The sequence below is a fragment of the Gekko japonicus genome, unplaced genomic scaffold (assembly GCF_001447785.1).
Source record: "Gekko japonicus isolate JY-2015 unplaced genomic scaffold, Gekko_japonicus_V1.1 scaffold23, whole genome shotgun sequence".
Classification (NCBI taxonomy): Eukaryota; Metazoa; Chordata; class Lepidosauria; order Squamata; family Gekkonidae; genus Gekko; species Gekko japonicus.
In genome coordinates, this window is record NW_015163094.1 from 3097640 (window position 1) to 3105551 (window position 7912).

Here is a 7912-nt window from a genome sequence, read left to right on the forward strand (position 1 = left end):
GTGTGCAAGACAGCTCACAAAGTAAAATGATACAATAAACTCATATAACTAACAGCATAAAAATTGCTCAGGATGTTGCATCAATTTCTTTTTCTGACCCATACCTCTGGTGGTTAATTAGACAATGAGCAATCATGGTTTCTGAGCTTGGCCAGCTATGAGAAGATGGATATGTTTCTTTTTACATCCTTATGTGGAGCCATAAAGAAGCATTTCCAGGATGTTGTCTTTTAGAGTGCAGCTCCCTCTCACTGTTTTCAGACTGTCAAACTAGCTTCTTTTCTCAGGACAAAATTGATGAGGAGAATTGTAAAGGCCTGCAATAAGAAAAGTCCAAATCTAAAAAAGAGAAGAGGGGTCCACATTAGGTAGAAGGTCTACAGCTTTATTTCAGCCGACTTCTACCAGTAAATATTAGTTTATAGCTGAAAACTAAAAGCCTTATGAGTAATTTCCACATGAAAAACAATGTTTATTCCTTTTTATGTTTTGAAAAAAAGATGTGAACTTTTTGAAAGGTTCCTGTACACTTGAGGACTTACAGCCTTTTAACCGTCTCCCATTCATATTAACTATTAATGACATGTGCTGCAACCCACAAGAAGTCCAGGTTAGCAGAAACAAAAATAGTCATCAAGGAGAATTTGATACCATGCTTTTACAGGTGGTGAAAAAGCTGGCACGGACAAGGATGTTTGCAATAGTAATTGAAGCCCAATTCAATTAAGGAGCAATTCAAATGTTGTTAGCCAAAATAAATAAATAAAAAGCCCCTACATGTTGGTTCATGTTGGTTGGAAGCATTTTAAGACCCTCTTTCTACCAAGCTCTTCTAGAACAGATCTCATTAGAGAGAGCAATAGCCACGCTTATGTGGAACTCCCAGGGAGGTGTGGCTGGGTGGTGCTGACATAGGATTTCAGACACATTCCAGTGGTGGACCCACACAGAAAAGGGATTTAAACATGCTTGCATCATGTAAATTCTTACATAGATGTATTTTGGAGCAGTGGCAACCATACTACAGGAACTGCTTGAGACAGGGAAATCGGTGAGGAATCCCCAGGCTGACCACATTACAGGACCCCTCATTCCATTTATAGAACAAAATCTGAGACCAGTAGCACCTCAGAGACCAACATTTCCCATGGTGTAAGCTCAATTTGTGAGATACTAGTGAGTTTTGACTCACGAAAGCTCATACCCTGGATGATTTTGTTAGTCTCTAAGGTGCTGCTGGGCTCTGACCTAGATGTCCCAGGCAGGCCTGATCTCATCAGATCTCGGAAACTAAGTAGAATCAGCCCTGGTTAGTACTTGGATGGGACACCACAAAGCAAGTCTGGGATCACTGTGCAGAGGCAAGCACTGGCCAGCCCCCTCTATTTGCCTCTTGCCTTGTAAACCCCATGGGGTTGCCTTACGTTGGCTGCAACTTGGTGGCATTCTACACATATACAGCTCAAGTTACACACTAGACTCAAGTTTTGTTCTGCTACTACAAACTAATATGGCTTCTCTCCTGGAACTCTTCTTATTTATGTATTTATTTAGTTAGAGAAGTTCTATGCTGAACCTCTGGAGAACCTGCTTGAGGCAGCTTGCAAAGTAAATATTTGCTTCATTGACTTTATTTTTTGTCCACCTTTCTCATTGAGCCTCAAGGCGGATTACAAAATTTAAAACAATGCTGTAATTAAAATATAGGACATATAGTAAATAGGGTAATAAGACTAAATTGCCAAGCTAGAAAACAACACTATAAAACAGTATAAGACGAAGAAGAAATGGACACACACTGAATTACAGGACACCAAATAGATATTTTAAAGTTTAAAGTAAAACGTAACAATTTTTAGTTACTATTAAAATCCCAGCATTTAAAAAAACATGAGCTTAAAAATGGTATCAAACTGCTTTAAGAGAGTCCCATAAAACTGGTGTTGAGAAGAACTTTTGCTGACTCAAGCTTGGAGAAAAAGTATTTACTGTGCTTGCGTTTACTTCTTGTATCCTTTCATTGGGGCCGTTACACTGAATGTGACCTGTGGACTGGGGCAGACATTTCTGCCTTTCTATTCTGTTCTACTGTAATTATCAATACAGTGAAGATGTACTTTAATTATAAAGCAATAGCAGCCTGCAGGGTGACTCCCACAAACATGTCTTAGTTCTCACTGTGGTTCTCTTAATGATCCTCCGCCACAAGAATAAGGTCATTCTTCTTCTGAAGGTAGGAAGAATTGTAGTGGTTATGCTAGATGCACCACAAGTAAGTTATGAAGAGAAGTCATCTAAGCACAGCAGCCTGAAATATTTTTGCTTTCAATAAACCCTTTGAGAGTAGCTCACATGACTCAGCTGGCTAATGAAACTTTACCTTGCCAAATATTTGTGTAGGGTCTTTTGCTGATTGGTACCCCTTTATCCCCCTCTGGCTGCTATTTCTTCTTGGTGTGGTTTTTCTTACCTTGGTCCTCATAATTCACACTGTGATAAGTCATGAGATTTGTTTGTCATGTCACATCTAACATACCATCATAATATCAGCAAAATCAGATTGGTTACCACAGCCAATACTATTACATGGCAATGTTCCCAAGGTAAGCTGAGAGATGTAAAAAGAGAGATGAAGAAAATAGCAACAGCAATGGAAGAAAAGCATTAAGCTATTGTGAATGAGTTTATAATGGATGATGAAGCTGACAGACATTTTGACACGATAAAAGGAATATAGAATCAAGTAAGTCCTTTTGGGTCAGCCCTACAGCTGAGATGAGATATAGGAAGTATATCAACTAGTATTTCATATGCTACCCATCCTATCACAAATTTTAAACCAGACAGCATGGTTCAGTAGACCGAGTGAACTTTATGTGTGGGGAAATGGGTTCAAACCTCTCATGGAAAAGTCTAAAGATGTAATAAGAAAGTATAAATGAGTTTTAATTAAGTTTCATTTATGAAATAAGGATTCAGCTCACCAATGCCTCAAAAAATCCTGGTTTCGTCACCTTTACTTCCTTCCGTACAGAGACTCAAGTCTGGCAGTGGTCAGGATAGCAGCACTTAAATACGTTTATGATCCACATCCTGGCGACGGTGGGTGCACCACGTATCGCCGTCCCCGCGGCAGAGATCCTGTGAACACATGCGGATCCCCCGCCGCCACTTGGTAAGCCTACCCCACTTCCCAATAGAATTGTAGTGTATTAGTGTACTAGTCTTCCACTCCCCTATCCCAGTAGTTTTAGTGTTGTAGTATTGGAAAAACAATAAAATCTTTATATATATAAAAAGGATAGCAGCACTTGTATGTCATATAAAACAATAGTAAAGATGAACTGTGGTTAACAGACCCATGTTGAACCCTGATTTGATATACCAAAATTATATATAGTTAGTGGAGTAACCAGACAATCCCACTCACTATAGTTAGTTTAATGAACCTGTGATTTCATATGTTGTCTGGACTGAGTTACTGCCTCAACCTAGCCTTTCTCACAGGGATTGTTGTGAGATTAAAGAGGTATACCTAAGTATGCCACCTTGAGCTGCTTGGGAAAAGAGTATGATAAAAATATGATTAACTGTGATGAATAAACACTCACTGATCTGGGTCTATGAAGACAGATCCAGGTGGGTAGCTGTGTTGTTCTGAAGCAGCACCTTTAAGACCTTTAATAAAACTTCGTTGGTCTTAAAAGTGCCACTGGACTCAAATGTTGTGGATATGGGTCTAGTTCAGGCTTTCCCATGACTCTGACAAGATCCTGTATGCTAGCTAATTTCTGTCTCCTCCTTTGCTTTTCTGTTGTAACTGGGGACTAAGTCCTATGATTTTGCGGAACAGGAGCATTTGAGATGTATGATATACTAATGTGACAGTAGCACTTTTAAGACTAACAAAGTTTTATTCAAGGTATAAGCTTTTGTGTGCAAGCACACTTCTTCAGATACAGTGAAACAGAATTTCCTCAACCATTACATACAGGTAGAGAGGGGATTGGTGGGGGTTAGTTGCCAGGAAGGACTAGTTAGGATGCATCTTTAATCTAACTAGCCCTTCCTGGCAAATAGCTCCCCTCCATACTCTCTCTACCTATATGTGATGGTTGAGGAAATTCTGTTTCACTGTATCTGAAGAAGTGTGCTCACACATGAAAGTTTATACCTTGAATAAAACTTTGTTGGTTTTAAAAGTACCACTGGACTCAAACTTTGTTCTGATGCTTCAGACCAACATGGCCACCCACTTGAATCTAAAGTGAGAGAGGTTGATTTTTGTTGATTTTCCATTAGTACCTCTCCCAAAATACTTGGAATGTAAGGTATATCTCTCATCTATTGTGCTTTGATCATGCTGTGCCCTAAGGAAATTAGCCTTATGACCTGCTATACTTATTGGTCAGGATTATCACCAAATAAGGTTGTATACAAACTGGGAAAGAGGGTATGTGTTTAATTCTGCTCTCCCTTATTTTCTAATATTTGCCATTCACAGCTGTCTAGATGGGGCAATGAGGATCTTGTTGCCTGTAATAAACAACTCCCTCCTGAATGTATCTTGTACAATTTACTGATTTTACTAATCAACAAATCATCTACAAAATTTCTATCTGTGTGAGTTTAGTAATTCTTAATTCATCCTTGTCTTTTGAATTCCTCATATTAGTTAATTCTAGATTTGATTTATCGCCCAGTAGTTTACAATGTTTAATGTTTTCTCTTGTTAATTAAGCTGCAACTCCTTTTTGATCACTTTCTTATTAATCCTTTGGGGCTAAGATTATTTTTGTGTATCTCATTGATATTTTAGAAATTGCTTTGTTTCAGTATAAATTGATAGCTCCTCATTAGTGTCTTCTATTGGTTGTGGTTTTTTGTTTTCATTTTATATTCTGTATGTTCACTGTTTTAAATTGTCCATGTTTCATTTCATGGAGTTTTCATAACAAGCTCGAAAACCTACCGCAGGAGAGACCCTGGAAGTATTTTTCTTATTTTGAAATGTCTGTTTATTCCTAACAAGCCAGAAGGTCTACTGTGTGCAACAGATTTTCATTGTTCTGAATTTAATTGTAGAGTCTCCTAACATCTCTCCAGGCAGTAATCTGGGAGCTGTGACTTCAACCTGGCCATCCTGGATCCATATGAACAGTCAAGGGACACAGGCTGCTTACACAAGGACACCTGGTTCAAGATTTGGTGACAAGCATTTACCCCCCACAACAAGCTCCTCTGATTATATGCTGTGATTCTCACTTTGCTTTCTTCAGATGCAAATTGTAAAACTCAACCCTTTGCCTTGTCCTCTGATTGCTTTTGGCCATTCTTTCTAAATCAGTAGTTTGATGTCTAGATTATTTGGCGCAGGCCTTTTCTGTGCACATGGATTTAGCTTGGGGATAATTTCAACTCTTCTGCAATTTAGCATATTGAATCTGTATCCTCTTATTCTATAAAAGCCACATTCAGCCAGGCCAATCACAACACCGTCATCTTTGACTTCTGTATCTTTGAGTTCAATTGTATTAATGTTAGATAATTTTACACAATTGTCTCGTGCTCTCTTTATTTTATAATTATCCTTTTCTGTGGAACTGTGGCTGCTGTTGTAATATCTGCAGTTTTGAATGAAAAATTAAAATAATAAATCCATCAGATATCCCCTAAAAAAAATTTCTTCGAGACTCTAATTTCATTTTCTTACTCATTGATGTTCCTCCTGTCCCCACCGAAATAACAATTGCTATTATCATTCAACAGCATTAATCCACCTTGAATTCTTCTGAAAGGAATGGAAACACTTGTGCATTGTTCGTGTTCAATTTCCCTTGACTACATATTTCTGTTTCAACTTAAATTTAAGAGATCCCATACAATTAAAGTATGAAAATGACAAAGAAGGATGAATACTACTGTAGAGTTAGAGGGCAATCAACAAGTGAGATTGTACAGGACACACAAGCAGGGCATGCAGAATGTGTGTGTGTTTCTCTTGTATGTCTACTTTTCTTTGTTTCTGTTTTTGTAGCAGCCGAATATTTATTTCTGCTGTGCAAGCTTTTTTCTAAATGATGGTTTAATACTTCTAATTACTGTATAATTTTTCCAAAACATTACTTAGGGCTATTCTCAGAGTTACATTTGTTTCCAAATTTCAAGTGAACCATACTGTCTACTGACACAAGGATCACATCTTGACAGATTCCCAAAGATGTGGTGGCTGAAGCTGATGCAGCCTCAAAGCCTGTTCCTCAGTGTTGATCTGGCTCTCCATGTGTGCCTCAGAGGGGACATTTCAGTTCAAGACAATGGCTTAAACCCATACCCTCCCCTGTTTTGCAGTTCTTACCCAAACTGAGGCTCTTCTTAGTAGAAAAAATGTTAGAAGTTCATGTATAGAACCCCCAGAATCACTTTGAGTTTGGCAATCAGCTGCAGAAATTGCCACCAAGAAGTGGTAGTTAACTTCTAGAGGCCCCAACATGATTATCAGAATTTTTCAAGATGTGATAATTGTGTCTGTAGAGAGCCTGGTTCAAATGGAACCAGTTGCCAAAGTGGACAGAGGTGGAGGAATCTGGTCATCCCTAGTTCAGATGAGATGTGCAACGGCAGCTTCCAAGATTTTCAGGAAGCTTCCTAAGGAGGCAAAACAAAACTATTGAGTTCTGAAACTAAATCACTCAAGAAATGCTTTCCACTACTTCTGGGCTTGAAGGCCTGCCAGCTGTGAATCCCATGTAGGATCCACCTGCTGAGATCAAGCCAGCAGCATCTTTTACTAGTACCATCTTGCTATCCAATTAGATGGACAACAGGTTGTTCTCAATAGTGACTTGTCTGCATTTTCAAGGGGGTGATTCCCCTTTGTTGGATGCATTGCTGCTACTGTGAAGTGTTCTAGTGATATACTTACTGCCAATTTTTTTAAGAAGGTGTCAAAAGAACCACCAGATGTGTGTGTGAGAGAGTGAAATGGTGGCATGAGGGCATTAGGAGGGAAAATGCTGCTGCATGTGAGTGAAGATGTTAGAAAATCTGGATTTTTCTATTACACTTTGGAGAAAATCTGGTTTCAAATGCTTGACTTCGAACATGTTTCTGTCTACAATGTACAAGACAATTTGTACCTGAGAAAAAAATCCTGGCAGTCATGAGGAATGGTAAAAAGGTGTAATGATATCTAAACATTTCCCCAGAAACTTATATGAATAATAGTTCTATGTATGTTACAGTTAATAATCATGGAAATCATTAGTTTGGTAATGAAGGAATATGCTGAAATGTTTCAATTTATGTTACGAAATAGGTAGCATATAGTTCAGAAGAAAGGAATTAGATAACTATAATTTCTTGCATTAATTAACAGCAAGAAAGTATGAATGTAATTTTTATTTATTTATTTATTAAAATGATAGTTCACTGCTCCATTATCTACCTGAGGTGGCCTACAACCATATCATTTAAACAGTTCCACATTTTAAAAAATCAGAATTATCACACAAATGCACAGGGCAACACCTCAATCAAATGAAAATGTCCTTAAAATAAAAGTTTAATATGCCTTCCTGAATGTCAGTAATGACAAGGCCTACATCTAGCAGAGAATTCCAGAGAAAGGGGAGCAGGAGGGGGAAAACATTCAGTTCCTTGCAGATACCAAACATCCCAGCCAAGCTAATATACAGGAATGGCAAAAAAAGCTGGCTGATATGATTCCATTTGGTACATGAGTTCTTTCCAGGACTGGCAGTCATTCAGATATGTGGTCCTAGGTTGTGAAGGGCTTTAAATATGAGAACCAGAGCCTTGGGTAGAATCCAAAAGCAAACATGGTAGCCAGTGCAGCTATTTCAGCACTGAAGATATATGTTCATGTTGCTCAGCACCCTTTAATAGGCCA